Genomic DNA, 13,615 nt, shown 5'->3' with positions numbered 1-13,615 from the left:
TCGCCCGCTCCAGCTCCAGTACAGCGAGCCGCTGGGTCCTAGTGTGGTCCGTAATGATGGAGATGGCCTGGCCACGGAGGACGGTTTTAAAGGCCTCCCAGAGGGTTGCTGCGCTCTCGACAGACTCAGCATTCTCGGTAAAATAGTTCTTGGTCGCCTTTTTGAGGGTCTTAGCAATTTTAGGGATTTTAAGATATCCGGGGCGGATCGGGAACAATGTGCGCCTTCCTGGGTCACCGGACGCAAACGTGATGACCACCGGCGAGTGATCCGAGATGCCCCTGGGTAGGTGCGACACCTCCGTCACCCCTTTGTACCCGGCCGGTGAGGTGAAGATGTAGTCGATACGGGAGAGGGTGTGGTGTACCCCGGAGAGGAAGGTGTATTGTCTCTCATCAGGCCAGTATGCCCTCCACGTGTCTACTAAGCCAAGCGCGGTAGCAAAGTCTGCGAGCGTGGAGGCGTCGGCCCCAAGAGTCCTGTGTGCAGACCTGTCCAGTGCAGGGTCCATGGCTGCATTGAAGTCTCCGCCCATGATGAGCTCCCCAGGCGGGAGCGCCAAAAGGAATTCGCCCAGTGCCCTGAGGGAGGCTTGGTGTAGTGTCGGGGGGATGTAGACAGAAACCAGATTATAAACCCTCCCCTCCCATTGACAAGTGAGTGCCGCGAAGCGGCCATAGTCGTCTCTACGGGAATCAAGAAGAATCAGGGGGACACGCTTGTTCACCAGTATGCCCACCCCTCGGGACCCTGTCGTAAACTCTGAATGTGTTGCCATCCTAAACCCCCACCTATCCAGGGCTTTGGTGGACGTACCCACTAGGTGTGTTTCTTGCAAGAGCGCCACCGCGGGCCCCTTGCGCTTGAGATATTGAAGCACTAGCCCCCTCTTAATCTTGTCTCCCAGGCCGTTAACGTTCCAGGAGAGGACCGCAAAGGAAGGAGAACGCTGCTGAGCAGGGGCGTCTGGCAGTGAGTCAGAGGCCGCCCGAGGCAAGCTATGTGACGTCGTCTCCAGGGGAGGGTGTGTTAGTCGCGTCCTGCCCTGTGCCACCCCTGTGCACCTGTACATGCCCAATCTGCCGTATGTACCCCCGAGTGGTTGGTGAACCTAAAACAAAACAAAAATATACATTTAAACGAACTCCCCATCCCCCCACCCCCCTCCCTGCCTCCCTGCCCAGCGGATTCACAACTACCCGCCACCCCAACACAGCAGAGTGCTTAGTTCCCATAAACTTGGTACGTGCGTACGGGGGAAAGCCGCTCAGCACACAGCCACCACTCCCCATACCGTGAGTTTGTCCCCTCAAGCAGCAGACTGTCAGATGAGAGAAAAGGAAAAAGGGGATCCGGGGTCATCAGCCCCCTGTAGGTTCAAGGCCCCAGGGGCCGACGGCCACAGCAAGGCCCCAGGTCGCCAAGCGTCCAATAGTTCGGTCACATCACAGCACCATGCCTCAGGGCACTTCGTCACCCGCGCCTGAGTCCTCAACGTTCAGGGTTTGGTGAGAGTCGGGAAGGCCGCCCAGGGCGCGCTCTCCCCTGCCCCTCGCTCTTGCTGGACGCCACCCCTCGAGCCATTCCGAGGCCTCCGCCGGCGATGTGAAGAACCATGTGCGCCCCTCCGCCTCCACTCACAGCTTTGCTGGGTACAACATTGAATACTTTAGCTCTCGAGAGCGGAGGTCTGCCTTAACTGCCATGAAGTCCTTACGTTGCCGCACTACTGTAGCGGTGTAGTCCGGATAGAGGGTGACCTTAGCGTTGTCCACCCGCAGTGGTGGGGCGGCACGCGCCGCCTGGAGGATCGCATCCCGGTCTCGGAAATTGAAAATGCGGGCCAGGATCGGGCGCGGGGGGGCCCCAGGCTTAGGCCTCCCACCCGGCACCCGGTGCGCCCTCTCGACCGAGAAGAACTTGGAGAGCCCGCGGGGCTGCAGCTGTTCAGTGATCAGTTTTTCAACAAAGAGGTCTAAGGCAGGGCCGCGTTCACTCTCAGGCACACCCACGACCCGCACGTTGTTGCGCCGGGACCGGCCTTCCTGGTCGTCCAACTTGGCCAGCAGCTGCTTTTGCACCAGTTCAAGGGCTTGTATGCGTTTGTGGTGGTCTGCCGTGCCCCGCGTGAGGGTCTCCGTGGTGGCCTCGACCTCAGTCAGTCTGGAGTTAATTTTGGCGACATCCGCCCGGAGGAGCGCAACATCTGTGGAGATAGTGCCGATTGAGGCCTGCATCTGTGTCAGCGTGGCCATGACGTCCGCCAGCGTGTACTCCGCGGGCCCGTCCGGGGGGGACCGTTTCTGATCCTGACAGAACGCGTACTTTTCAAGCTTCGCCTGTGCCCCACTGCGGTGGCCCTTCCCCCCCATGGTGCCAGGCCGTCTCCGCGATCACTCCCGGCCGGTGCAGGCACAGGGCTACCGCAGGAGCGACCGACCCACGTGCAGGGCAGGCCCAAGGGCGGCGCCGCCCGACCACGAGTGCCGCAGTGGGCCGAGATATCTCCAGGTCGCCCCCACGGCGCGGCCGCCGATATCCGAGGCGCCCCAGCGCCGGCAAGCCACAGGCAAAGCGACGGTCACCACAGCAAAAGGTCAGAGTATGGCCGCAGGCACTAGGGCGATGCACTGTATCCCAGGACTACACGTGCTGGCCGGCAGTCTGCGTGAGGGCTCCACCCGGGTCAGGCGCTCACAGTCCCCTCAAAAGGCCGCAGGGAGGCCGCAGTCCAGAGCGGCAGGGCGCCGCCAGCCCCGCGTAGGTCAATTCAAAGTCCGATCTCCACTAACCTCCCTGTAGCCGGCGAGTCCACCTCTGCTCCTCCTCAATGCTGGTTGCCTCGAGGCGCGGGCCGCTGCCCAGGCCCCTCTAGGCACGGAGATGGACGGGCGGCGGGACCAGGGTTCTCACTCAAGGAGGCGCTGCAGGTGGCTCAGCTCACACGATCGATCCGCGGGGCCAGATCGTTCCGCGGGGCCAGATCAGCACCCCGCCTTCGCCCCGGCACGGGTCCGCCGAGGGCCCTCGAGTCCTGCCACAGGTCGCTCCGGGGACCGTCCCGTCCCAACAGAGCCCGGCCGCACGCAAGGCGACGCAGCCACGCCCCCTGTCTACCAGGCCCCGGGGATGCGAGGCCCAGCAACGCGCCAGAGGCCTCGCCTCACAGCACCGGAACGGGGGGGCCACCAAGAGTCGAAAGGCCAGATCTGGGACGCCGAGGCCCCCGGACCCAACAGCAGTCGTCCAAAGATGATTTTTGCCTGAGGGGGTGTCGGATAAATACAGGATAGTAGGCCGGTGCGGAGGAGCTCCGGGCTCAGGCGGCCATGTTCGTCGCGAGCCAAGCTCCGCCCCCCCCAATTATACATTTTTTATTATTGGTATTAATAATTAATGTATTGTTAATTAACTATTAATTGGTAATTAGTTTTTATTAATTGTAAATTATATCAATTGCATTAATTTATTATTGGAGTGGGTTGTGGGTTTATAGGGGAAACGGGTGGGAAGTAATTTATTTGTAATTAATTAAATATTTTTAAAAAACGGTATTGATAATTAATTTGTTTTGTTACTTAGTTATTAATAGGTTAGTAAAATGTATTAAATAATATTTATTGGTATTGATAATTCATTTTTGGTTAATAATTTGATAAATAATGTTCATTAATTGATTAATTGAAAACTAAAATATTTGTATGAAATGTTATGTGGAGTGTGGTGTGTGTTTATTGGGGAATAAGGTGGGAAATATTAATATTATTAAAATAATTATTAATTTTGATTTATTTGGAGTTTTTATTTTATGTATTGTTAATTTATTAATAAATCATTATTTAATTACAATAATGATTTCGTTTATAAGTATGTTATTTTTAACACGTACGCTATCCAACGCTTTCCCTACTGTTGCACTCTCTGGAGTGGGAATAGTAATTTTTACCCCTACGCTATCCTACGCTTTCCCTACTGTTGAACTATGTGGAGTAAGTATATATATTAATTTATATGTATATATATATTTTTATATTTTTAATTATGTTTCTTTAATGATATGTATTATTTACTTAATTTTACATCATTATTAAAACATTTAAAAAAACAATATTTTTAGCATCGATAATTTTGACAACGATATTTTTTTTCTCTATATTTTTGTACTTACCATTATGTAGATAAGACTTCGATATTTTTGACCGATATTTTTGTGTCGATATTTTTGTAGGTTGATTTTCTGTCCGTTGATATTCTGTCAGACATTCATGAAAAAGTAATGACTAATTACTGTTTTTTCACCCAAGCTACCTCGAGCGCAAGCACTGGTTTGTTCCTTTGTGCCGTTCCTTAGGAATCCGTCAGCTCAAGTTAGCCCAGAGAATTTGCAGGTCAAATACCACTCCCTTATACCTTTTTTTCAATTGCTAAATACCTAGAGTGCATCTGAGCAATATGGTGTAAAATTCTCTTACCTGGTCACTACAGAGTAAGGCCAGTTTTCACCAATTTCTGCACAGGAATCTGGTCTGCTAGACTCCACCAAAAAGAAACCAAAAGCCAAGTTGGTGGGAACCAGTAACACCTAACAAGGCAATTATTTCCTAAGCACTTCCAGATTCTAAGGTTTTGTACCTAGGGTATCAACCATTTCAGCTTTCCATTATGAGTCCTATTTCTGTAAGTCGTATGCACATTTTAAGCTTTACACTGTTGCGGACATTTATCGGTCAAGCCATCCATTTTTCATATGGTTATTGACCATGAAAAAGTAATAAATTGTTTTTAATACTTGTTCAGCGGTTATGTATCCAGGCTCTAATATTGTACTATTTATTTTGACACTTTTATGATTAAACGAAATAACGAACTAAATGAAATTAAAGAATAAAAACGAATAGAACTGCCTCAGGGTGTTTGTGAGGCTGCAGAAGAAGTAATTCCATGACTGTGGATTGGACAGGATTCCCATGGCAAACTCCTGGGTTGCATAGCAGAACTCCTTGCAAATCATGGGTTTCTGACCCACAGTAAGTAGGGTGCTGGCGTTGCAGCCTACCATCTATGGATGTGATTGGTTAATTATGATGAGTTGGGCAAGGCCCTCTGGCCTTTGAATGTGCCTGCTTTGCACAGTCCAAGCCGTATGCAGTGTGGTTGGCTGCCTTCAACAATATAGGCCCTGCAAGCAAATCTCTGCAGTGCTTGGCAAAGGTCAGGTGATGCCTGGGTTGGTCACCCATGGTAGGTTGGGCTCAAGGCACGGTCGAAGTCTAGGCCACATATTTAACCTCTGGTGCACATGGCCACCTGTGTTCACCAGGCAGCTCATTTTATCGATACCTTAGCAGAATTTGGTGAAGGCTTTTGCTAATACCATACCAGGGTCTAAGGGGGATGTTTTGTCCAACCCATACGTGGATATTAATGGGGGTGGAAAGATCAATTTTTTGACAGAGGTTCCACAATCTGCCAAATTCTAGGTAACCCCTAAAGTATCTCCAATATAGGCACACCCCGAGTTAGTTTTGCGTAGATTTTTACCTATGGTCCTACTCAGGTAATAAAAGGTAGTATCTGAATAGGTCAACCCCAGTTATACCAACTGGTTCTGTGCATATTCATACATAGTCAGCTTTCTTGTGATAGTTAATAATGGGCTTTTTAATAGTGATCTACATCTGTTCACAGTATGTGACTTATTGTGGCACGCTGGTAGCAGTGTTAAACCAGTCTAGATAAAACATAATATTCAGTGCACACCAACTTTAGAATGTGATGGTTAATTCTGCTGAAAACAAAAATGTAATAGTGGACTGAAAAGCATAAGTAAGAGACTAATACATACTATTGTAAAGTCCCCTGTAAGAAAGGAACCAGTTCAAAACCAAATTACAGCTGCAGCATGATCAATTCAAAGGGGACACCTTTCCAGGTGCCCACAGTTACTCTGGATGCTGGTGCTTGCAGAAATTAGCTTGCACTATTGAAAACAAAACTGGTGCCCTACCTACAATAAAAGGTGTCCCATTAGCACAATACCTTATCATAAGTAGTTAAAACGTGCTTCTTCGATCCTGTATTACATAACAGCTCACTATTGGGTGTTTTCCAGGATGACATCCATGATCCTGTGGTGGCCTCCACAAACATGGAGAAGGTCTTTTCTTAGACAGACCGCAAGGGGATTACGTTGTCTGCGCACTGCTGTTGATGGAAAACATTTATAAAGTGGATCATGCTTCTGCACCCAGACCCGACAGCATGGGTCAGGAGAGGAAAGATCATTTTTAACTCCTTGTCACTACAGGGAGGGACCAGACAAGGCTGTCCTTCTACACTGCTCCTCTTCTCTCTGGCAATGGAGACTTTGACAAATCATGTGAGAAGTATGGCGCATTTGCATGGAACTTTAATAAATGCCACCTCACATGTTACCTTTTATATGCAAAGATTTGCTATTGTTGCTCAGATATGTATTTACCTTGAAATAAACGAGAAGACAAGAGATGTTTGACAAAACTTGAACAAGTTGGTTTAATTAAATGCAGCGACCAGGAGAGAATCGACAGAGTAGCATCTGAAGGCAGTCTCAATGTGCAGAGGATTTGGCCAGCTATTTATACAGTTTCTTGAGGAGCAATAAATAGATTACACATTTTTGTAGAGCATGTGAGTCCGAGCCTAGTCATTAATTAAAAGTACAACTATCTGGTAACGTGGACACAGGTGAGGGGGCCAGTGTGCATGTGTCCTGATGTCCAGCATGAGGAGTGTGGGATCACTACGTGTGGTGTGCATGCGGTGTCTTGATTGGTTGAGTGTTCCTAACAACATGTGGCATCTAAAACTGTGGTATTTTGGGAATGTGAGCTTTTGGCCCAATATGTTTTCTTGGGGCAAATTTTCTCAGACCCGTTTGTGGTGCAGCGATCTCTCTGTGGGATTGATCAGGGTTTTCTTTGGTCGTGCGTTTGTCTTCGGGCTGAATGTAACCCACCTGTGACCTATCAATTGTTAGACCTGGGTTTGGGTCGTAGGCCATATCTCTGACTCGGGGCTGAAACGGACGTCATCTTGGGTAAATTCGACAGCTATGGTATGAACTTGTTGCTCCATGTGCATAAAACTTGGCTGTCATTGATATATTTACTGACATTCTTATTATTGTGTGTATAGTTGTCATAGTGTACATCGACATTGCTTATACTATTTTTAACGTTGTCATACATGCATAGTTTATGGCGTAAATCGAAATTGCATTTACTGGTGTTGCTGCTGTTGGGCCTGTACATTTCTCAGTGTGCATTGACATCGTATTCACCAATATTAAAATTCCTCTCTCTAGTTCAGTTTTCAATAACCTAGTTTTCCTCGTATGTCATGACAGTCTCATTAATCGGTACAGTGGGTGTTGCTGTAGTTTCTGCTAATATTTTTCTAACTATTTGCAAACCCCCTTGTAGGAAAACACACAACTGAGGTACAAAATAAAAACTGGAAGTAATCACATGAATAGCTTGGACACCCATAATGGAATCCAAGAAAAAATCCTATGAAACCAGTCCTGCTCAGGAGCACCCCCTCCTTCATGTCCGCTTTTAGACGATGCAGTGCTTGGATGGCAAGTGCGAGAGTCCCATTTTTTAGGTCATTTCCAGGAATAAAAGTAGTCCAGGAAGCACTATTCTTGGCACACACCCCACCCTCCATCACGGTCATCAAGTCTAACAGACACCGATGTTGCATCACCATAAGGCGGATGTCTCTAAGTTCTTCCTTGATAGTGTTTAGGCTGAGCACAGTGTTATTGATCATCTTAAGCATTTCCCACCTGGTTATTTGCGACCATTGGGCATTCACCTTTGTTTAAAAGTTGTAGAAGGTTATCAACTCCCCCCGCATTTATTTGAGTTTCATAAAACAGTCTAAATTTTTCCAGAATGTCTTTGTACTGAGCCCAACCAAAATATCCAGCAGTTCCTCTTCTTCAAGCCTGATACAACAGAGTTGTTTTATTCTGAAGCATATGTAGGGACATCTGAGACAGATCTTCAACAGGGATGACCAGTGTTGGGGTGTGTATGTTGATCAGGGAGCAGAGGACTCACCATCCGGGGACAAGCTGAGTGTAGGCAAGCTTGCTGCATTGCCAGTACATATCGTGGAGGTGCCCCATTGCAGGTCCGGAATATGCAGTATTACTTCACAATGCTCATTAAGCCCAGTATGGTTCCTTTGCCTCTGAAACACAAAGAATGCAGTGCAAGTTTTCATACAACTAGGGGTTGACCTTTTCTCTCCAATCATGTGTACCTATTTATCTCGGCATCCCGCATTTCCTGGCACGGGGTGTCTAGGCTGGCATTTTACCCCCTCCCATGGGACTCATTTCCCCTAGTGTGGTCCAGGTGAGCAGCCCTGCACTGAAATTCCATATCCAGGGTCTACTTGTCTTTAAAAACGTGGGCCCAAAGATGTTGAGGGCCACCCTGGGGCCGCAGACAGAGGCTGGAGTGTGCATATTTGTGCACTGGTGCAGTGGTCTTACGTCTCTTTTCTATGAAATCCTCGGGCCAAACAGTGTCCTCTCCAATAGTGCCTCTCCTTCTCATCCTGTTCTGCTATATTTAGATTTCGCTTGGTGTGGGCAACAGGTACAGTGCTGTGTGGCTGGTCTCATACCGGGTGATGTTTACCTCTGTCCTATGGGGTTCTAGTCTATTGGGTTGAATCTTGGCCCTAATACTACATAGGGTCAGGTGGACAAGACATTTTGCTTTCTCTGTGGCGATCTCTTGGGATAAGTAAAGCCTATCTGCGCCTACAACATGGGCTATGAGTGAACATATGTAGCACAACCTATTTGTGGTTTGAGTGCTCACAGTGGTCATGTGTTGATACCAGATGTTTTGTAGAAATGTGCTGTGTAGTGCATGAGAAATGCTAGCATTTGACTCAGCATAGATGTACGTGAGGTCTCTGCGCATGCATTGCAAAAATGACGAAGTAGATCTCACAATACTAGACATATTTCTTGCTCTGAAGGGGTGCGAGAGCACCATCTAAATGGAGAATGTACAAGAATACAAAAATACATAAGTTGAAAACATTTGTAGGTGGTCTTCAGGGGTCTTTTCTGTCTTCTGGGCACCCAGGGGGTGTCTTGTCTTGGTGAAGTATAAAAGAAAGCGCTCATAAAGTCAATTTTCAGTCTGTGTTCTTGAGCAGCTGGCCTTCGTGATGTCCTTTCAAAGAGTTTTGATTGAAGGGGCTGTGGGTAGTTGTAACAACGGTGCACATGTGGTTCATTACAGACCTGTGGAATATGAACTGTGCGTTAAAGGTTAGCTTGGGGAAAAAACATTGTTACACTACTCTTGAATAGTTCCTGTGTTGTTCTTTTGTTTAAACTGCAATGTAGCTGGTGAACAGTCACCAGTGTACTGGGTGCACTGCGGTGGAAAGGAACAATTGCAATAATCTTGAACAACTAGGCAAAATTACCGTAAGTATAAGCTTGTTTAAACTGCAATCTAATAAACAATCAACACTTGGTTTGTTACAAATTCATTGTATTAAAGAAATGAAAACACAGTAACTGTTCAATCTGCGAACAGTAAAGCAGTGCACCCAGTACACTGGTGACTGTTCACCAGCTACATTGCAGTTTGAATTGCGAGGTGGGCTTCCTCGTTTCTGAGTAGCACGCCACAATTTTTCCATTTGAATGAAATATGATTCGTTTGTTTACTTTTCGTGTGCGCTAACTTCGAATTCATTGATAATCATATCCAGTTCTTTTGTTTAAGGCATACTCCCTCTCCTTTTCACTGTGTGCAAAACTTTCTAGAGAGGTACTGAAAAAGAGGTGGTGACTGTTTTTATAGAATGATCAGTTTAGTTGGGTAGCGTTATTTTGTCAGTACTTTGGTCCCCCCTCTCCTTGCTAAGATGGGGGAAAGTAAGTTGGGTAGCGTTATTTTGTCAGTTCTTTGGTTCCCCCTCCCCTTGCTGATGGGGAAAAGTAGTTTCCTCTGTGTGCTGCTTTCATTTAATATATGTGTGTGTGTCATATTATGGGCACGGGGTGTCCTTTTTACCTGCATTATCTACATGCAATGTGAGGGGAAGTGAATTGCGATATTCTTGTTGTCACGTGAATGTTCCTCTCGCCTCTGTACGTGGCATGTAGCAATATTTTCCCTAATGCAGTTGGGTGTTTTGGAGCCCTCTGTTTTTGGGCTTCTTCCAGCAGGTTCTTGGGCACCTGCCTGGGGCCTTGTGTAGCTCTAGTTGTAATGTGGCATATTGGCAGGGGTTGAGCTACTGCTCTGTAGCCCTCAAGATTTGGATGTGACAGTGACTGAGATCGGGCCTATTGCTTCCCAGGATGATGTTCGTGAGGCCCTGTGTGTCCTATTTCAACAACCCGGGTGCAGTGACAAGCAAACCCATGCACTGTGTGAGTGGGGCTGTGATGGTCATCTATGGAACCCCTCTAATGCCTGTCACCCTTCCTTTCCGTTAGATCCAGGATGCTTTGGGTCTGCTGCCATCAGCGAGAATCAGGGACTTCCTACCCGGTGAAACACTACTCCAGCAGCTCTGGAGGGTTTGATCCAATGAGCAGAATTCAGATGCATTTTAAAGCATTAGGGGAAAGGAGGAGGCAGAATGTCCTTTTTACAAAGTGAGTCAGATGTGTGGCTGTGAGAAATCGAACTTAGAAGGGCGGATTGCCTTGGGGGCATTTCTCTATTGACTTGGTGCCAAATCTGTGCATAGGTTACGTAGTGTTATGGGTCATCTCAACATCCCAAGTGCATGGAAACCCTGGTTTCCGGCAGCGGAGCATCACCTTCTTTTGCACCTGAAAGGGGGTCTCCATTGTCTGGAAGTCCTGGGGTTGGTGAGACTTACTTAACTTGCCCAAGTATGCACTTAAACTTCGGGACCTCTGTGGCGGTTTTATACACCAGTTGGGACCACCTTGCTGCCTTCTCAGACTGCCCTCCACCCAGGGAATGGCCAGCCAACCCCGCCCTGGTAGACTAGTAGCAGAGTGGGCCCTAGGCCCCTGCAGTCACCCAAGATGACGCATTCAGCGGGTGGATTCCCGATCGATATTGTACGGCAGTCCTAAAATGGATGCAAATGTAGGTGAGGAAATGTAACTAGAAACGAGGTGAAGTTGGTAGATCATGTTGGGAGTTGGACTTACTGTGTATTTGTTTTTGGTGATTGCGTAAAGGGATTACCTCCCCAGGCAGTTACCCCTCCCTGCTGTGGTTGTGACCCCAGTGCCTATTGGGCCGGGTTCCATGCCTGCTGCTGTTGCATGTGTGCAGAAAACCACCCAGCCCCTGTTGCACTGGGGTGGCAGTAGTCTGATTGCCTTGAGGCTGTTGTATGATGCATTTGTGTTGCTCTATGTTTGGTTTGGGAGACGGATACTATGTGGGGGCTGTCCGGGTATTATTCCTTTCTGTTTGTGATATGTTATCAGGCAGCATTAGCTGGCCATGGGGCCCATTCTGTGACAATAGTGGCACTCTTTGAGGCTAGGTTGTAGCCCACTTTCCAGGCCTCTGCTGCTAGGACTGAGTGGATATTCCCTGGGATACTGAGGCAGAGCCTCAACAACCCGGGTGCAGTGACAAGCAAACCCATGCACTGTGTGAGTGGGGCTGTGATGGTCATCTATGGAACCCCTCTAATGCCTGTCACCCTTCCTTTCCGTTAGATCCAGGATGCTTTGGGTCTGCTGCCATCAGCGAGAATCAGGGACTTCCTACCCGGTGAAACACTACTCCAGCAGCTCTGGAGGGTTTGATCCAATGAGCAGAATTCAGATGCATTTTAAAGCATTAGGGGAAAGGAGGAGGCAGAATGTCCTTTTTACAAAGTGAGTCAGATGTGTGGCTGTGAGAAATCGAACTTAGAAGGGCGGATTGCCTTGGGGGCATTTCTCTATTGACTTGGTGCCAAATCTGTGCATAGGTTACGTAGTGTTATGGGTCATCTCAACATCCCAAGTGCATGGAAACCCTGGTTTCCGGCAGCGGAGCATCACCTTCTTTTGCACCTGAAAGGGGGTCTCCATTGTCTGGAAGTCCTGGGGTTGGTGAGACTTACTTAACTTGCCCAAGTATGGACTTAAACTTCGGGACCTAGGTGGCGGTTTTATACACCAGTTGGGACCACCTTGCTGCCTTTTCAGACTGCCCTCCACCCAGGGAATGGCCAGCCAACCCCGCCCTGGTAGACTAGTAGCAGAGTGGGCCCTAGGCCCCTGCAGTCACCCAAGATGACGCATTCAGCGGGTGGATTCCCGATCGATATTGTACGGCAGTCCTAAAATGGATGCAAATGTAGGTGAGGAAATGTAACTAGAAACGAGGTGAAGTTGGTAGATCATGTTGGGAGTTGGACTTACTGTGTATTTGTTTTTGGTGATTGCGTAAAGGGATTACCTCCCCAGGCAGTTACCCCTCCCTGCTGTGGTTGTGACCCCAGTGCCTATTGGGCCGGGTTCCATGCCTGCTGCTGTTGCATGTGTGCAGAAAACCACCCAGCCCCTGTTGCACTGGGGTGGCAGTAGTCTGATTGCCTTGAGGCTGTTGTATGATGCATTTGTGTTGCTCTATGTTTGGTTTGGGAGACGGATACTATGTGGGGGCTGTCCGGGTATTATTCCTTTCTGTTTGTGATATGTTATCAGGCAGCATTAGCTGGCCATGGGGCCCATTCTGTGACAATAGTGGCACTCTTTGAGGCTAGGTTGTAGCCCACTTTCCAGGCCTCTGCTGCTAGGACTGAGTGGATATTCCCTGGGATACTGAGGCAGAGCTCCTTAAAGACTGGTGCCATCTGCACCATTGTGGCAAAGATGGCCCCCTCAAGGGTGGTCATTTTCAACTTTTATTGGACCAATTTGGCAGTGTCTCTGTGGGCCAGCTCCTACTTTTCCCTGTCATTTTCCTGTCTTTTCTGGTAGTAATGTAAAATGTGGCCCTGCAGTTCCCACCAAGGTTTGGTGCACAGTCCCACTGCACTGTTTAGTCCAGTCTGTATCTCAGTGGGCAGTCCCTTTTTGAAAATGTTGTAGAAGAACGCAACTTGGGGTCCTGTTTTGGTCCAGGCCTATCCTGTCTCTTGTCCCTATCGTTCCCTCATTCTATCAATAAAATTAGTCACGGTCTCCCCAGGCTTCCAGTTTCCTGCCATCAATCCTCCCATGTCTAGGCGGTTGGAGAACATCTAACGTCTAAATGAGTTAAATGTGGCCCTGTCATAATCGGTGTTGATTAGCATGACTGAGGGGATGCGGTCTCGGGAAAACACTGTTTTGGTCTGCCCTCCAATGAGGCTTCTGAGCAGGCTTTTGACATTCCCTATATCTAAGTTACATGTTGAGGTAGTTCCTTTGCGGATCTCCCCCTCCATGCTGGATGCAGTCTTCCGTGACAACCATGTCTTCTGTTTGATAGGAACCCTCGTCTGGCCAAGGTCTGGCATGCTGGCCCTTCCTTTCAGTCCAACAGGCCAGTAAATAGTAAAATGGTCTTGCCTTCTTCTCTGGACACTATCTCTCTCAGGATCAATTTGGCTGGTT

The sequence above is a fragment of the Triturus cristatus genome, chromosome 9 (assembly GCF_964204655.1).
Source record: "Triturus cristatus chromosome 9, aTriCri1.1, whole genome shotgun sequence".
Taxonomy (NCBI): domain Eukaryota; kingdom Metazoa; phylum Chordata; class Amphibia; order Caudata; family Salamandridae; genus Triturus; species Triturus cristatus.
Note: the sequence above shows the minus strand (reverse complement) of the source record.